Source organism: Xyrauchen texanus, chromosome 11, assembly GCF_025860055.1.
Source record: "Xyrauchen texanus isolate HMW12.3.18 chromosome 11, RBS_HiC_50CHRs, whole genome shotgun sequence".
Classification (NCBI taxonomy): domain Eukaryota; kingdom Metazoa; phylum Chordata; class Actinopteri; order Cypriniformes; family Catostomidae; genus Xyrauchen; species Xyrauchen texanus.
In genome coordinates, this window is record NC_068286.1 from 28956418 (window position 1) to 28976537 (window position 20120).

The window sequence follows — 20120 nt, forward strand, 5'->3', positions numbered from 1 at the left end:
TTGCAAAGGAGCGGGGGTACGAGTCCTGAAGAGCATGCATCGCAAGTTTAACACTATCAGTTGAGCTACTGCGTAATTTGATTGCACTCAAACAAGCTTGTGAAAAGTGTATTGCCTTACAAGTCATGCACTATTGTAAAAGTGTTTAGATGTCATATGATAGCATAGCGTGATGAACAAAGCAAAAAGTAAGTGTTTATTAACTGATAATCTGATGTTTTACTTCTGATTTGTGGGAAAGTGAATAAAAGTAATTGTTGTTGTAGCGCCTCTAGTGTTAATTTCACCAGGAAACCAAGCCATACATACGATGAGCCATGCAAAAATTATTTTGCAGAAATACAGCTTTATTTACTTTCCTTAACGTGATTCAATGGGACCAGGTTGAAACGTTTAGATATTTATACTCAGATTTTTTTTTTTTGCAGTGCCATGCTGCCTTGTGAACACTGTAAATCTCTACTATCAGAGCTCTTTCACGTGACAAGGGCTTTGTTGTTCTTGTCTTCCAGTACTGTTAGCCAAGAGTGTTTGTTCCGGTGTAGTGTGTGTGCGTGTGTGTGTGTGTGTGTGTGTGTGGGGGGTGGGGGGGGGGGGTGGGGAGGTCTCCTGATCCGAGTGCATGGCATTAAGTTTCAGCTCTAATTCTTTTGTGATGGAGGAGGTACAAATTGCTGAGCAAGCCTTTAGAAGCAGGCCCAAGGCACAAGTCCATACTAACCAAACCCTGAACTCAATTGCAGTAAATGAGCCAAAACATAGTCAACGCGCAAGTACATGAATGCAAATGCTTGGTTCCCACCCTTTTTGACCAATGAAATTTCAACACTTTTCCATTACTTTTCCAGTCATTGGTGATCACTGGAAAAGTATTTTTGAATGAAGTGGGGATTTTTTTTTGAAAAATCCCATCATTTTTTTCAATAGGTAAATGGATTTTTAACAACTTCAATAAATGATAAAACCGACGTTATATGCTTCTGTTGGAGCAATCAGTCCACATTATTTAAATTTTATTTTTAACAATGTGTTTATTAGTGGAATTTCTGGTGAATAAATACACTTCCCATTATCCTGAAGGGAAACAATCCACCAATAAGAGAATAGCAGCTAACAAAGCAATCAAAAAGAGCTATGCAAAAATTGACACACTGTGAATGATGCAATCGATTCACTCTCCCAACAGTCTCAAACTATGTATATATATATGAATAATTTGCAATGAACAACTTTAAATCAATAGTTTTACATTTTTCTCTTTTAAATTATATTACATCATTCATAATGCTTCATGGAATTGTAGTTCATTCCTTTGTTAAAGATGTTAAGTGTACAGTCTTGTCCCTTGAACTTTCGTCTGATTTTCAAATACTTTTTTGCTTCAAATCAAATTTTGTCATGTTGTGATTCACCCCAGAGCTGGTTGGTTTGGTTCATGGCTTAGAACGATTTTTTGAAATCCCTATGGAAAAAATGAATGGGAAAAATACACACCGAACCAAGAAGGCAGACACTATTTTGCTCTCTATATCTAGCCAACTGAATAGTTAAGAGCTTGCATGCAAAGAAATTTAAGTTAGTTAAACTTAGTCAATATATAAATTGCTGATATTTTCACAGCTAGCTACCTGAATAGAAATACATACTGTTTAATGGCACAGACATTTGAAGAAAACTCTATTGCCCCCTTTAGTACTGAAGTTTGTTACCAATACAGTAATGCTATAGCATGCACGTTAAGTATGCTCAATGGGGGGCTTGCAATGTGTTGGCCCATTTACAAAGAGTGTTTTTTTGCCTACAAGTCAACATTTTATTACCTTAACCATGGCAATTAACCAGTCAGCCATTCACTCAATCTTTCATTCAATTACATGGTCAGTTTAGACCGGTTTTGATCAAGATTTGTAGGAGAACAAGACCAAACAGTGCATAAAGTCTGATGCATTAACATTGTGTCACAAAATCAAGGACAAAAAATTTGCTAATTTCACTCACATTCTACACAGCTTCTGCTCTTCCAAATGTCTTACGAAAGGAGAGTAGCACCATACTTAGAAGAATCGTGTTATAAAGTACTATCTTTAAACTTTATAACTTGCATCCGTCTGTCTAAAATTATAAACTAGTGTGTTTTTAACCCTGATGTGAAAGCAGATAGGCTCTTTGGAGCATTGATGTAGTGTAAAACAATCGTTCAATTTTGAGAAAACTTGATAGGTATCTCATAAAATACTTCTTTCTTTTTTGTACTGTAGTGACATTGAAGAAACTTCCATTAATCCAAAAAATAACATGTTCCTGCTGATAGAACAATATGTTTAGTGCAATAAGTCTGTAATGTCGCCCAGGCAGTTGCTTCATTTACAGTAGATATTTCCTCTGAGAGTGTAGCTCCCATTTCCTACGGTCGCCCCTTCCGGCCGTGCGTAAAAAGTCACGGTACTTCATCTCCGAAGCTTCGGTTGTTTGTTGAATTGTCACCATGGTGTCCATTTGGTAAGGGGGAAGCTATTTTGAACTGTGCATGTCAATCCATCTCCAACTCCATGAGTTTGTTGCGAGAGCGTGGTGTAGGTGTAGTGTTTTTACAGCAGCAGTGAGCACAGATCAGACCCAGGATGAGGGAAACGACACCCACAGTCACTGAAGCACAGATCCCGTACAGCAAAGGCAGCTTCATAGCAGTCCCACACTAAAAGGAGACCAAACATATGGCACATACACACAAAGTTTATGGACATCAGAATAGTTCACCCAAAAAATTAAATTCTGTTAAAATTTTTGTGATACCCTCATGTTATTTTGAAACACGCTTGGCATTCTTTCTTAAGTGGAATGTTCACATCACGTTGGTCAGTGCTCCCCTCCATCATAGCTTTCTGATTTAATTCATAGGGTTGGGAACATAGAAAAATGTTTCTGAATAAGATTTAAAAAATATATATATTTCGTAAAAAAATCCAAAAGACCAAATGATTTTCATGACTTCTGATTTAGTTAAAGTGTTAGATTCCCGAACAACTGACTCTTACTATGAGAAATACAGCGGAACCAGTGTAGTCCGATTACGGAACAAATGATTCTTATGAGTCTTTTGAATGTATACCAAAACATACAGTGTTTCCTACCAAACTAACGGCTTTTACCAGCCTATTCTTTTAGTGAATCAAAAACACTTACTGAACTGCAAGGAATTATTTTCAGAGTAATTACTGACTGGTTGTTTATTTGACAGTGTAGTAAAAGATTCACATAATTAGTTTTGTTGTAATTAGTGTCTTTTTTTACATTAATGAATAACATATCTTCATAAAAGGTCTGCATAAACATACCTTTTGCAAGAATCAGTTCTGTTAAATATGAAATGATCATATAATTTTCTAAGGGTTGAATATCCAATAAGAATTGCACCTACTCAAAAGTACTAAAAGAATCAATAATGGTTCCGTTAAGGTGTAATGAATCAAAATCATTACATTCCTTTTTCCATTTGCTTTTGCATGGCTTCAGAAGACAAGGAATATAGTGCTCAAAAGTCATACTACTTTTATTAAATCATACTTCATGGACTTCTTTTTATGGTGTTTTTGGTCTTTTTTGGACCTGGTAAATGTATTTTGCTGTATGGAAAAAGAGTAGCGTGAACATACTTGAAATATTCTCCTTCTGCCTTTCACTGAAGAAAAAAATGTCAAACAGGATTTTTAACAACTTGAGGTTGAGCAAATAATTAAAGTATTTAAAGTTCTGAGTGAATCATTCCTTTAATAAGCAAATGCACAAGCCGTCTAAATTTTTACACTTGCAAGTTCCAACATGCATTGACAAATTGGACTTAACATAATACTATCGTGGGAACAAGTGTCAAACATTGCATTGGCAGCTTCCCACTAATAATAAAATCTTGTGGAACTGGAATAACTTCAGGCTTGATAAATGTTGCAATTGTAAGTTAGTCATCAGAAAATTTCCTCAGTGTACTCACATGCAAACTTCACGTTCAGGAAGACTCTCTTTGAGGTCACCTCTGGCGCTTTACTCCAGGCCCCTGTGACGGTTGATCGTATCCATGGTGTGGCAGCACAGTGATACTCGCCGGAATCGCTGTCCTGGGTGCTGTGGACATTCAGGGTGAAAGTTTGGTGTCCAAGACGCTCCAGGCTACAGTCACTGCTGTCATTGCGTGGCATTTTGCGCACAACACCCCAGCGATCCATACTGGCTAGCAGCACGGGGCTGTTCGAACCCCTCAATCGACTCAGAAACCACTTCATCTCATACGCTACGTCTTCTAATGGAAGAGACCATAAAATTATGGTAAAAATGCATTAGACTGAGTGTTTGGTAATACTGTATGTATCACTGTTAGCCATAAGCAGGTGTGGGTTACAGTGATTTTACTATGGTTAAGAGTTTTTTTTTAGGCAAAACCCAAAGAAGAGTCCCTTAATTGTATTTTCAATTGGTGGAAAAAAAATATGATGAAAAGACAAAGATGTTTAATAATTGTTATGAGAAAAGGAACAGGGCTCAGGATACAGTCTCAGAGCAAGTCACGTGCACTGTAAAAGCAAAATGATACACGTTCACACATTTGCACAATTCCAAACATTTGTAACTGCTACGTACGTGTAAAAACGCAACATTGTGTAACTGAAATGGAGATGACTTCGTTTCACCTGATTTGAAACGAGGAACATTGTAAACTGTCAAATTCACTCTGCACTTTCAGTTTTTTGCCAAAATGAAAGTAAATATGATTGAAATATTTTACTAATGTGTAAAACAAATTATAATTCTATATTGTTATGTTATATAGTAACAATATCCTGTTATATACATAATAATAAAATAATGAATATATTTATTGTAATATATATATATATATATATATATATATATATTAAAAAAACATGAGTGAAGTTGCAGTTTTTGCACACCATGTTTAATCACAAAAATCTATGTATGCAAATAATGCTGTTTATTAGGCTTCTATGTATTATTTTACATTGGTGCATATAATTGAAAATGATTAAATATAATTCTTATTTTTAACAATATTTGTACTTCATGGATTAAATAGTTTAAATGTACTTGCCAACAAATGGCTGATGTGAAATCCTGGTTTCCATGATTTAAAAAAAAAAAATTCTGAGCAAATACATAATTAAAGATATTGAATATCATAAATAGGCTGAAAAATATCAAGATATCCTTTTTGCCCAGCCCTACCAAGAAATATGCATCAGGATATCTGTAGACCATTTGTGATGCTTTAATGTGTTATATTTTTGAATTAATATAGAATTCAAATGAAGCAAAACAGATTAGTTTACTTCATAGCTAACCAACAGATTTAGAGCTTTAACACTGTTTTATAAAACATATTATAGAATATTCACTTAAAAAGCTTAAAAATATTGATTCATGTTTTTTCTCTCAACTTAATAAAATAAAAAAGATTTATATTTCTTATTTGCCTCAATAATAGATGTTATAACGGCACATTTTCCCAAATAGAAAGAAAATAAATTGCCTCTAAAGAGTCAGTTGTTATGAATGGTAAACCCGGACATATTTTCAGAAATGAAAATCTCATTTGAGTTGCTTTTACTTGAGGATCCTCCACAATGTGTATGATATGCTTTGCTTTTTTCCATTTAGCATATAGCTTTACATTTATGGGGGTTGTGCCAAGATTTCTTCGAACTGCAAATGTTTCAGCTCCATTTCTTCCAAAAGTCTTTTACTGGTTCAAAGAACTACAGATCAATTAGAAAATGTGACATGTCCCATAAAAATAACAGACTTTTGCCACTTCACAGAAATTGCAAGAGAGAGAATAAAGCTAAGCCGGTCCCAAACTAGCAATTAGACTGACTGTACAACAGCCCTCCGCTGTCAAACCCACGCACAGACCTGAACGGCGTCTGCCTTCAGAACTGCCTCCTCGGAGAAGACAATGAAAATAGAGACGAGGAGGACGGAGACAGGGAGAATGAGAAAAATTCACATTACATCAGTGCTTCTCAACTGGTTTTGCATTGGCCATCAAGTGGTGACAAAACATACAAAATTGTCCTTTAAACATGTGTGCCAAGAAAACTGTATTTAATGTAGTCTGTGTCATAATTTATTTTACCATGCCATGTATGGGATGCGTTTTGGTATCCTAAGGCCAGAAACACATTTTACGCAAGTACTTGTACGCAAGCGCAAGCGCTTGGCCAACACGCGGTCCAGTTGAACATGCTTAACCTGTGTTCTCATGGTGGTAACAAACCTCAGTACTCAAGGGGGCAATATAATTACCTTCAGAAGTCTGTGCCATTAAACTGGATGTGTTATTATTCAAGTTTCTATACATTTATTGACTGTATCTTACTTGCTCAGCAATATTTTGATTGTTGACTTGAAAATGAAAAAACTCAATGTAGAAGCGGACAGTCCACTGTAAGGGCAACGCTGAGAATGCAACTCAAGTATGCCTTTCACAAAATGTAGCTTGTGTAGCCAAAGGCGTCTGTGTACATTTACTTGCATAGAGTCTGTTTTGGACTTGAATAAGCAGGTTTATATTTAAATCACAGTTTATTATTTGCATTTACTAAGTCTTAGATGTTGCAGATCTTTCAAAGCTCTGGAGACTTCATGGAGTACTTTGTTATATTTAATTTAAGTATCAATTTGGTCTCAGATGCTTTTGCTTAACACTCTAATGAGAAATAAAAATAGAAACAAATGCACCGACATACAGTAAAGAGCTCTAAAAAGATATTGTCAGCATAGCTCAGATCATTTGTTTTCGGGATAATTTGATGAGAAATGTTTGATCTCGTATTGAGTGCTCAGTTCTTTAAATGCTCAGAGTCTATGGGATTTTTTCCCAAACAATTTTAGAGCTCAACAAACAAAAAGTCTTAATCCAATTGCTTAGAAGTCATAACACACCGCTACTAAACAAATCATTCACATCCATAGCACAAACGATGCAAGATCAGTTGCATGCTTAAATTTAGTATTTAGGGTAAAGCCTTTTTTTAAATACTCAGTTCACCCTCAATAATTTTGATGCTTGCCATAATAAAGTCAATAGTTGAAAGAAGGGACTGATGTGAATCTAACGGTGCACAATTTACTGTTAGAGTCAAAAATGGAACGTTTTATCATTATGCCTTCCCATGATCACTATCCAGCATCCATCCTGAGCTGATGTGTTTGGAACTTGTATTACAATAATGATGAGGACAAGGTCAGTGGATTGAGTGATGATTATGGAGTCTGTAGGGTGAGAACAGAGAATGGATCACGGTTGCTTCTGAGGTCATAGCTGGTCACTCAGAGATATGGGTTGACATGCCAGTGCACACAATTGGCCTGAGGGACTTGTAGTGAATAAATAGCAAAAAGGCATTTAATTTAATGTGCTTAACCCAACTGATTTCCAACAATGGCCACATATCTTTGTAAATCCTTTTTAGAGGTCCTTTTTAGAATTATTTTAGTGTTACTTATTATTCATCTGAAAAACAATTTTTCGCTGTGACAATTATAAAAATAAACAGCCCATCTGGCACCAACAACCATCCATGCGATTATGTAAAAAAAACAGTAATCGGGCATTCCCACAATTCCCTGCATGACCCATTACATTTAATTCTATTTTATGGGAATAGTAATGTTTCATCATATTTTTTATATCAGTTACGTACACTGCGGTGTTCTGTGTTATATTTGATGTAATTTAGTTCATGTTTACTGCATTATTTAAATCTCACATGTGTTACCATGATGGTGTTTAGTGTTTGTGTGAGTGACACTGAGCACTGTCTTTATATGTTTATTTGTCAATACTCCTGGAAGACCCACTACTGATGAACTTCATGTCATTATGTGCCCTTCTGTAGTTACTACTACCTTATAAAGTAAACAACAGATTTTTACAGTTTCAGAAAGCATGTTAATGAATTTCTAAATTTCTAAATAACTAAATTTAACAGATTTTTTATGTAATTTCTTTTTACAGTGCCAGCATGTAAATTACAACCATTTTAAACTGTACAATGTACAGGTTATTCTGTAAAGTGGTTTACATTTTAACTGTATTTTTTACATAATTATTCTGGCAACCACAGCTGCCAAATTGTTTTTGTAAAAACAACAGGATTTTTTTTACAGTGTAGGGTAATTCAGATAACCACTCTGTACAATTGTGGTGAGAAGAATATAATCTCAGAATGCTATTCTGAAATGCGGGTTGGCACTGTTTTGGCAGCACGAGGGGGACCAACACAATATTAGGCAGGTGGTTTTAATGTTGTGGCTGATCGGTGTAATGTAAGATTCATTGTGAATTTGTTAATGTATGTGAATGACCGCAGTTTACTTTCGTTTATGTTTGCAAATATTTCTAAAATGAACAAATATTTATGCTGCGCTAAGTTTGAATAGTTTTATACAAATCTTCTATGCTGATTTTTGGCAGTATTGGTTTGGTGTGAATGGGCCTTAATATTGTGGGACGCTTTTCTCTTCCTGTAAAGTTTGATGATGTTTTTGATAGGGCTGTCAATCGATTAAAAATTAATCGAATTAATTACATGGTGTCCCGATTAATTAATTGCGATTAATCGCATATACAAATATTTGCTGAGAAAGCCCCTCATATAACAATAATTCAATACATAACGATGAAATAATTATACATAGTTATCTTTAAATATTAAACAATTATATATATAATAAAAAATATTCAGATAATTAAAATGCATTACATTCTTGTAGCAGAAGAGTTAATCATTGATAAAACAATATTAAAAGTGGCTTTAGAATACAATGTATTGTTTACTACCATATTATTGAACATAAGTCAATCATTGACATATAGTTCACAGCAATCCATTTCACAAGTGAATTTGTCAATCAGTTGGAGATTTATTATGAGGGCTTGTTTAAGAACCGTCAATGTACACCTGCGTCAGACATTTTTTTTTTAAGAAACAAGCCAGGGGTGTACATAGGGTGAACCACCTGGCTATTGCTCTGTTGCAGGTCAGCAGACCTGATTTTGCGGGACAATGCGGGACTCGAGGGAGAGATAACTTACTATTATTGTACTAGGTGAATAAATATTGATTTTATATTAGATGTATTTTTGCAGTGATGTTAAATGTTAATGACGGCGCTGTGAACGTCACTCAGTTTGGCATAAGGTCTACGATACAAACTAATTTTAACAGCACAGACCTACTCAATGTAAATATAATGAAGTGAAAATAATAATCTAATCGTTAAAAAGCACATTTCCAAATAAGCACATCAATTCCATTATTAAAGACTAGAAAGATTAAATGCGTTCTTACCAGATTTAGTGCATCTTGAATTTAATTTTTTTTGTCTGATCTGGCTGCTTCGAGTAGGGCCTTCTCATTCATTATAACTGTAGAACTCCTGGCAGGTGTAGGTGTTCACTTTCACCAGGAGTTCACTTTTGATGAGGTCCACAGATACTCAGTTCCTTGTCTCTGTCCACGCAGCGGTCATCAGAGAAAACACCCTCTCCACGAACGCGTTGGTGACAGCTCAAAGCCAAAGATATCAGAGCTGTCATGTTTGGGGCACTGAAATGCTTCAGCAGAGCTGTCCGTGAAACTTCGGTAGCATACCCTGCACTCTCCTTTTTTAGGGTCACCTGTAAGTAAGGAATAATTGACGACGGGCCGTTGAATTATTAGAAAAAATAATGCACACCCGGGGTGGTAATGCGGTCACGACGCGAAGCGGAGTGGCCGTTACACCTCGGGTGTGCATTATTTTTCTAATAATTCAACGGCCCGGAGTCAATTATTCCGCTTATACTACAGTTACCACACCTCGAAACATTGTTCAGATGATGTGATTCTAGACGTTTGTCAAGTTTTTGTCATTAAAACGCTCTTGTATGTAGGACTAATTTCTTACGCATCTAATCCCATGCCTCCGTTGCTAATTCCAAAACGTAATTTTAGAGTTAGTAACGGAGGTTTGAGCCACTGACAGCAGACTAATGCAGTTATTAGTGTAGGCCTAGTTATTAGAGAGACGGAGGTTGCAATAATGAGACAGAAAATCATGTGCGTCATATTTAATTTATTTATTAATTCATACGTTATAATTCATTCGTTAATTCGAACGAATTTATTTATTAAAATTAAACTGCACGTTAAACACATTGACAGCCCAAGCTGTTGTTTTTTTGGAGTTTTCTTCATGTTTTTCGCCCTCGAGTCGGTCTAGCTGTTCTTCGCTGATTGTTTTATGTCTTTTGTTGTTGCCGGCTGCCTTTGATGTCCTCTTCCGTTTATTTGTTTTTTCATCTGAGCTATCCAATACTGCGGTCGCCCAGTTGTTAAAATGTTTATGTTCACCATAAATATTAAAATTTACTTCCGGAAAATCAAAATAGTCTGTCATTTCTTTTCCTCTTGAAGTTGAAGTGGATTTGTCGCGGTCACTTCTTGTTATGAATTGTATCCTATTTTCCGTTATTACAGTTGACTACGCAAAGTGATATGGAACTGTAATGCGGTCAAGACCTGCCTGGAACTACTTTAGCCGTGCGTTTCCCTGAAAATAATTGCACACCTTAGAACGTTCTCAACCAATCAGAATCAAGCATTCAACAGCCCTGTAGTATAACTGGTTTTAACCATGTATATATTTTCTCCAATTCTTTATTATACGAACAAAGACACTTTTTCTTCTCGGGAGCTCGGATAGACCCATTTTTCTGTTGCAGTTCCCCCAGTGTTTTCCCGCTCTGGCAAGAAAAAAAGACTGCGCTGCGCATGTTCAGTGTTTTCTTATTAATTTTTTTTTTAATAGTGATTTTTTAATTAAAGGACGATGAAATAAAATGATGCCGAAATAATAATAAAGATACAAAATTATACAGACAAAATTGAAATGCGGGACACTGCTTATGACTTGTGGGACGCGGGACAAAGCTTCCAATTTCGGGACTGAAAGAGTCCCGAAGGTGGTCACCCTACCATACGACCTGCGTCAGACATGCTTGTGTCGCGTCTCGATGCAGCATGGCATGTTAGTGCATGTTAAAAAAACAACAGTGTGACTAGGTTCCCATGACATCAGTCCTATTGCAAACTTTTTCCCAACATTAAACATTAATTTCAACTTCTGTATTGCAAAAAGGGCAAGAACAGACACGTGTGAACTTGATTCCAATCAGGAAGTAACAACATAAAAAAATGGCAGTTTATTACCCAATTCTGATAAACATTTATGCTCTGAGTAATGCAACAGGTTTTAGGTGTTTCCTGAGCAAACTTACTAGGAGTTATTAAAAATTGAGGCTATATAAAAATGTAATTCTCACACACACTTCTAGTAACTCAGAATAATGTTTTGAAAGTGCCACAATGTTTACACACTTTAGAAAGTCAGCCTACAAATGGTTTACTTATAGCTGGGATACGAGAAACTTATTTGAATATAGAAAAAAAAAAATGACACATCCCTTAAACATATAACAAAAAATGTATTTGTGCTCATCTTAAAGGTGCAGTATGTAAGATTCAGAATCCCTTGTTATTAATGACACCTGTGGCCGTTAATTGAACTGCAGCCAGCTAGCTGTTGCTCAAGCACACACTCCATAGGTACGCAAGCGAGCGAGCATCGGCCAAAACAATGACGTAACATACAAAGAGTCTGAACGTGATTCACCGGCATCATGCAGACAGCTAAGGTAGCATAACTAAAATTACACAGTTATGATTGTTTTACTTCAAACTTTGAGACTGTACATTATATTTGACTCTCCAGTGCTGAAACAGGGCTAAAACAATGTGTGGATATAGGTCTGACTATGCAAAACTGTAGTTTGAAGTAATCACTTTTCTTTGCATGATACATTGACTGCATTTATACGATAGCCTATGTCGGCGTTAACTAGCTAGCCAGCTTTATCAATAGCTGTTAGCTAAATTTGGTTGATGATGACAGTAGCTGTTTATAAAATAGAATGTACATTATAAATATGTTGACACAATTCAGTATTGATGTAATTCCATCACAACTGTCATTTTGATATCTCAATGCACTATTGTTTTATAATAATAGAGTGTACATATTTTCTGTATAACCAAGTTACATTACACTAATGAATGGGTCTTTTTGCACTTGAACATTGTCTAGCATTCATTTCACGTGTTATTATAGTATACCTTGCTAAATAATTAATTATAGATTAACATTGTTTATGTCAGTTACTGTCAATCAGCAAACCTAACATTTAGTATAAAGAGAAGATTGTTGAAATTGTTTGAAAGTTATGAAGCAATATAGCTGCAAACATTACAATCTTATGGCACTATATTTCACATGCTTTGCAGTTATGTAAGCTTACCTGATCAATAAGTAGAACGCCAATTCAGGGTCTGTTTTTATCCCCAAAACCGAACGAATGTCCCTCCAGGAATCAAATGCCCTGCCAATGTTCTCTCTAGTTTTTGCTCGACCACGATCACGTTGCTGCTTAGCCAGATGGGATCCAGTAGATAAATATTTTAGTTTTTTTTGGGCTTGCTCAAGAGTTTGTGTAGGAGTCGGTGTTGCGCTGGTAACTGGATTCCATCTCTAAGATAACGTTACATGGTTTTGCAGTTTGTTGTCGCTGTTGAATATCAGAAGAGAAGCACTGAGGCAAGGCTCTCGGGAGCGTGCATAAACGTCACATCCTTTGGATTTTCCCTGCAAAACCGACCCGCTCCCTTTGCATGAAAATCAGTCTACTAGCCAACCTAGTTAGTCCAGGAAGGGCTCATTTTTTAAGTTGCGTAACAAGCCATTCATGCATTGGCAAAAAATTTTTTTTTACATACTGCACCTTTAAACATGTTTACTTTCAGTTCAAAGATGTCTATATTAACATACTCTTATGATGTTTAGATTAACACAGAATAATGGCCATTCACAAATAGAGAATTACAACTGGCAATGTAATACAATCCATAAATAGCCTTAATCTGTGTTTTCTTTTATTTTCTCCATGTGTTGATTACAAAAAATGATGTGTACTTGCCTGTGGCAGGGGACGTGCCAGTAACACTCACATCACACTCCATCTTGGTGGTTTCCCAGGGGCTAACACTGGTTGTGTCAGAACCGATGGATACATCAAATATTGGACCTTGTGAAATTTGATTAAACAAGATGAAAATGGCTTCAGCTGTATGGCAATGACCAACATTAATACATTTCTTGTGGTCTGACTGAAATATTGCTTTTACATACTCTGCTGGCCAAAAGTTTGGAATAAACATACAGATTTTGCTGTTTCGGAGGGAAATTGCTAATTTAATTCACCAAAGTGGCATTCAACTGATCACAAAGTATAGTCAGGACATTACTGATGTAAAAAACAGCACAATCACTATTTGAAAAAAGTAATTTATCAAATTTAGACAGGCCCCATTTCCAGCAGCCATCACTCCAACACCTTATCCTTGAGTAATCATGCTAAATTGCTAATTTGGTCATAGAAAATCACTTGCCATTATATCAAACACTGCTGAAAGCTATTTGGTTCATTAAATGAAGCTTAACATTGTCTTTGTGTTTGTTTTTGAGTTGCCAAAGTATGCAATATACTGGCATGTCTTAAGGTCAGTATTAGTTCAAAAATGTCAAAAATGCTGCTTTCTCTAAAAACTCATCAGTCAATCGTTGTTTTGAGGAATGAAGGCTATGCAATGCTTGAAACTGCCAAAAAACTGAAGATTTCATAGAAAGGTGTCCACTACAGTCTTCAAAGACAAAGGTCAACTGGCTCTAACAAGAATAGAAAGAGATATGGAAGGAAAGATGTACAACTAAACAAGAGGATAAGTACATCAGAGTCTCTAGTTTGAGAAATATATGAGAACTTCATTGAATTCTACCCGCTCAACACCAGTTTCATGAACAACAGTGAAGAGAAGATACAGGGGTGCCTCCTTATGGGAAGAATTGCAAAGAAAAAGCCATTTTTGAAAATGAAAAGAAAATGTTAGAGTGGACAACGAAACACAAACATTGGACATCAGATAATTGGAAAAGAGTGTTATGGATCTTAACCCCATTGAGCTTTTGTGGGATCAGCTAGACTATAATGTGCGTGAGAAGTGCCCGACAAGACAGCCACATATATGGCAAGTGCTACATGAAGCGTGGGGTGAAATGCCACCAGAGTATCTGGACAAAAAGACAGCTAGAATGCCAAGGATCTGCAAAGCTATTATTGCTGCACAGACGATTTTTTAATGAGAACTCTTTGAAGTAGTTTAAAAAGTTCAGATTATTTTTTTCAAATTCTAATAGTAATTTTTCACATTATTAATGCCCTGACTATACATTGTGATCAGCTGAAGGCCACTTTGGTGAATAAAAGTACCAATTTCTTTCCATAAGAACAAAATCTGTATATTATTCCAAACTTTTGGCCGACAGTGTATATGAAAGCAAATTATATAAGACATGACAGGTCATGCATTACAGTGATGGCAATATGATAGTACAAGACACTAGGTAAGGGATAATGTACATTTAGCCAGTTATCGTACAGTAAACCTTGACAGGGTGATCAGGGTTTGTATCAGCCTGAAGGGGTTTATTTTGCGATAACAACCGGCTGACTGTACATTTTCCCCACTTATTACATGGCTTCTAACCAAATAAATAAACACATATACATGAAACATTGATTTGAGTTTAAATTATTTTAATAGCTTAGTGTAGATTTCGCACAGTGATCTGAGAAGCAGGAAAGACAGCTTGCAGTACCAGGATGAGAAGGTCTAAAATGTGGATGTGCAGTTGTTACAGAGCAACATATGATTGCTGGATGGTGCCATTGACCAATCAGATTCGAATTTTCCAGAGTGTCGTGTAATAGGGTTTATTAAATATAGGAATAAAAAAAAAAACTAAATCGCAAATATTTGTTAATTCACCAAGAAATACAGTTCATAAACATTTTGTAGGTCAACTTGTCTGCGCCACTAGCCTCACCAAATGGAACTGCAAAAATAAACATTGTATTCAAACAGTTTTCCAACTGCTCCATCCATCTGCCATTGACCGAACAAACAGAACAAACTTCTGGTAATGGCAGAGTGAGCAATATTTAAAAAAAAAATGTTTAGGTAAAAATTGAAAGATCAGCATTACTTACCAATGAACAAGATTTACCATTACGAACACTTCATTGGATAATTATTATTATTATTTTTGCAGATTATAATTGTTTGGTACAATAGTATTATATTTTTGTCATATTTACTTGGAACTTTTATTTTGGTAAATCACTGAATGTGCACTGTAGTGTCAGTGTGTGTTGTTTTTAATGTTGCTCGTTACAAATTTGGTGAAAAGCTGTCACCTGTTTTCTGTGATACGGTGTCCTGTATTGGTTACACATTTTTGGAATTGCGCAAACGTGTAAACCTGCAGCGCTTTGCTTACACAATGCAGGCAAACTGCTCTGAGACAGCTACATTGCGTCACTCGTTCACACTAAAGTGCAAACAGACCATGTATTAATTGAAGTAAATTGCAGCCTTTTGTGGTTTAATAATCACACATGACAATACTGAGATTTTGATGTTATTTTGATGAATTGTGAAATTAGTTTAATGCTGCTTTCTTAAGGAAATGTAGTGCACATTACAAACATCGCGGTATTTACAATATTGCTTAATTTTACAGTGTATAGGCAGCAAAATAAATGTGATAATATTGTGAATATTCAATATATCGTCCAGCACTACTCATACATTTTACATTTTCTACCCTGGTGCTCAAAAGCCACGTGAAGCTTATTGGACACTGATTTGTCCACCCAGTCTTCCAACTGTCTTCTTCTATGTTCATCCTCTGATGAACCATGTGACTCAGGCTAACATTCTGTTTAAAATCTGCTTTTGTGTTCCATTCACCTATTCTTTGTTTATACAAACAAGGGTCAATTTGTTTATAGCTATCTATCTAGAGAGAAACACTAATGGTTTAATGGATCATACATTTAAAAAAAATGCCTTAAATTCTCTACCTTTGTGCTCGAAGGCGATCTGAACCTTATTGGACACTCCTTTGGTGATCTCCACCCAGTCTTCACCAAGATGCTTCGTCCAGGCTCTCATCTCACACGAGAAGAACCCACGATCAGTCACCTGCACCCCTTGAATACGGAATTGGAACTCCTTCTTCCCAGTCTTCACCAGCATCAAGCTGTTCTTTCGACCCGGTTCCTCCAATCGAAGAACCATGTCTGGACCCAGTGAGGCCAGTTTGTGGCTGGGTGACCCCATGGCCTCCTCAAATAAGATAAGAATGGAAAAACAGACTCCTTGCGGTAGGTTTTGAGCATTGGTCTGGCAGCTCATCTCAAATGTCGATCCGGCAGCCGTCGCTTCTCGAAGACGTCGGGCCACTACACCAAGGACAGGGCCTGCATTTTGATTAAAAAACAAAGCACTAATAACTTTATTATTTCAACTGTGTCTGCTGTAGATTGATAAATCAGTGTTACCGATTAATTGGTGCAGATAGCTGCTTTTTTGGAACTATCGGATATCGGCAAAATCTATGCCAATAGTTGATGATATTTTTTTCATAATTTCAAAATAAGAGTCCCCTTTGTGTTTCAGGCTTGTTTATAATAAAAGTCCTGCGTTATGCACCAAATCTTTCTGGTTATTATTTGGATTTAGTTTGAACAATAAACCGCATCTGGGATTTCGTTGATTTTGGACTCTTTTTTTTCTGTGCCCGCAATAATAAGGAACATTTTTTAACATTCTATAAATAGATTTTAAAATATTAGCCAATTCATCGGTTACCGGCCTTCCCACCACCTTAGTTATTGGTTTAAGGAGAAACATCTGAGAAAAGGTTAATAGTTTAAAGAAAGTAAGAACTCCATGAAATCTCCCGAGCTGCAGAAATGTCAGCATAAAAATACATACATAAGTACACACAGTTTACAGCAATTCAGACATTTGGTACCTTGCAACATCTTATTGGTCTTGTGTAACAAAAGACACAGTATTGCCAAGTGTCCTGAGATACAGAACAAATCTAAATATAGGAGTGACAATATAAGATAATGGCAAAATTATGCCAAATGTTCCTAGAGGTTGTTATAGCAGCAATTGCAACTGTAATTGTCAGTACCGTGATATTGTTTTGAAACTGCACATCACATGTCAGAATAAACTGTGCCCTGCAGAGACATGCATCAGTCCTGCATCTCAAAAAACATATCAGCATGTAATAGAAATCTGCATTGGTTTACTTCCTCATGAAAATGGCAACTGTCCATTACAGAGGACAAAGAGATGTTGTTAGCGTAAGTCAACCGGTACCAATGTGTCTATGGATATTGGATGTGAAAAATGCATTGGGATTGATGCAGAAAATTAGCTGTGTCAGACAGTCAAAGAGTGGAGGCAACACTGCCACCAAGAATAGAGGTGTGAACATTTAATCTGTGATATTAACAGCAGGTGTTTGTGGCACCTTGCAGGACTATGTTTTCATTTGATAATTAACATAGAACTCTTATGAAAGAATTAATAATGTTTGTATGGAAGAAGTTGGGCTCTATAGAGATTATTTTCTTTTGTGTTCGATGGTGGGGAGAAAGCCATCCAGGTTTAGTACAGCCTAAGGATGAGCAAATAAATTTTGGGTGAACTCTTTAAGATGATGGGACAAAATCCAAACGCATGCTTACTCACGCTGTTTAGCAAAGCTGATTTTGAGTCCAGGGGTCAGGAACTCCGCAACTTTTTTCCAATTCCCATGACGAGATGGAATCCATGCTGTGACAGCGCAAGAGTATTCTCCAGTGTCCGCGTCCGCTGTGTGCAGGAGGCGGAGCTTGAACATGTAAGGTTCTGTTCGTGACACTGTGATATGTCCCACCTCTATGCGACCCTTGTACGACTTGCCTGGTACAAGACTTCCATTTTCATCCAATAACGCAATTGTTTGAGCAATTGCTGGGTCGACTCCAGGCAGAGTTCCTTTGTATAACCATGACACTCCTAGTCGTACGTTGTGAAGGTTGGACTTGTTCGCAACTTTGCATTCCAACTCTGTTGGGTCACCTGAGAACTTCGCCATCACAGGTGCATTGAGAACAACAGTGTAATCTGGATCAAAAAGAGAAGAGAAAATATTAAATATGATTTTTTTAAAGAAAATAACAGTGGTGCTTGCCTATGCAGAAGTTGTCATACAATGCTAGGGAGTTGTGGGTGCTTGTCAGAACGATACCAACAGGTTCTTCGGTTGTTTTAACACATTGCTAAGTTATTGCTTGGGTATTCTGGGTGGTTGTAGATAGATGATGAAGTTTAATACTTTGGGTTAGAGGTTTAAAACAATGTGGACAAAACTTTCTACTTAAAAGCTAGGGTATTTTTTCATGTACCGTTACATGTCGCACACGGTCGAGTGCTCCAGCTTTTTAAGGTATACTCTTTTTACCATGAGCCCATACAGACTGCTTTGTGATACTTTTTTTAGCCCTGTCAACTCCAGGTGCATATGCAGATGATGTGCACAGATACAGACTTTTTGCGTCATTGCGTGCCTAGAAAAACTGGGCTATATGCAGACAGATCGCCCGTATTGTGCTAATGCCAAAATTTGTGCTAATGCCAAAATTTGTGCAAGCTGTAGCGGCACATGACAAACTGCAGTATGTTCTGGCTTTTAGTCTAGGATTTGACAAAACCAGAGACTATTTAGCAGAGATGGGCCACTTCTATTAAAATGAATGAGAGAAATTGGAACGCCTAACCAAGAGACTCTAAGCGCCCAACATTTAACAGGTGTAGAATTGAAGTTCCGTCTAACAGTGAAGAGCAAAATTATCTTTTAGATACAGACATCGCCTGTTAATCAACTCAAGACCACGCATGTGCATTAGCAATACAAGTGTTCTTTTAGCGTAATATGAGGTAAAGAAGCACAACTTGAGATTCCAGTATCAAATTTTATTGCTGATTTAAAATATGTTCTTTGATTGTAATATTTATCATCCTTTTTTGAGATTTCTGTCTTTCCCCATTCAAACTGCACTGTCATGACTGGAAATAGCCTCCTGAGCGCACTCCAAAGATGTCTGCCAGTGGACTGACTTTCTAGAAAAACCTTGACAAAACCCTGTGTTCTGCAACATGACAATTTTCCCATCTTTACTCGACGATTAAAACTTATGTTGCTGGCCATCCAACAACTTGTCCTTGACTTGAATGTATTTGAGGAAAATCACACAAACAGTGCCACAAAGCCATAATGTTTTTACTTTTCTAATGGCTTACTTATAGTTGACTCTGCATATTAAACTGAGATAGGAGGAAGTGCTTGAATATAGACAAAAATTACATACTTCACCATTAAATAGGTGCGAAATCTGAGACAGTGCAATTGTTCCTCTTAACTCTCAAAATATACACTCACTCTTACGCACAAACGCACACTCATTAAAGGTGTAAGGTGACCCTGCTACCAGGCTGTTAGAACAACACTGTCAAGTGTTTCTGGGCTGTGTGCCCAGCAGCATGATGAAAGGTGCACACTTGGTGAAGGACTCCCTACGTCTTTTCCTATACAGCTGGCACCTTCATGCTTGGGTGAGCAGTGCGAGACACACACACACACACACACATGGAACAACTAATATTTGCATGGAAAGACTTTGCCTAAGAAAACATTCTCCCACACCAGCACAAGACATACATTTTTAAGGGGTAATATTTGCCAACTGAATTGATTTTCAGGGGCATTTTTACCTTATACTACATATTAACTAATATATATATATCATCTGACCCACACATCTCATCATATTTCACTTGAATGTTGCGCAAGCTATCTCTGTAGCACGCAAGTGCTTGTGAGTACAGCAGGCTTCCCTACAATTGTGCTCCACAGACAGGAGATTGCAGTGTGGGATAACTCGTGCTACTCATTTATGACACAGTAAAAACCATATTGGAGAAAGACATCTCCACAGGATGAGACGACTTCCAAACAAGTCATGAAAATGAAGAGAAATCAAAATG

General features: G+C 36.7%; 1 pseudogene; it reads right to left on the minus strand.

Moving 5' to 3' along the window:
• Window positions 1–629: 629 nt before the first annotated feature.
• LOC127651382 (prostaglandin F2 receptor negative regulator-like) overlaps window positions 630–20120 on the minus strand; it is a 44586-nt pseudogene continuing 25095 nt past the window's right edge.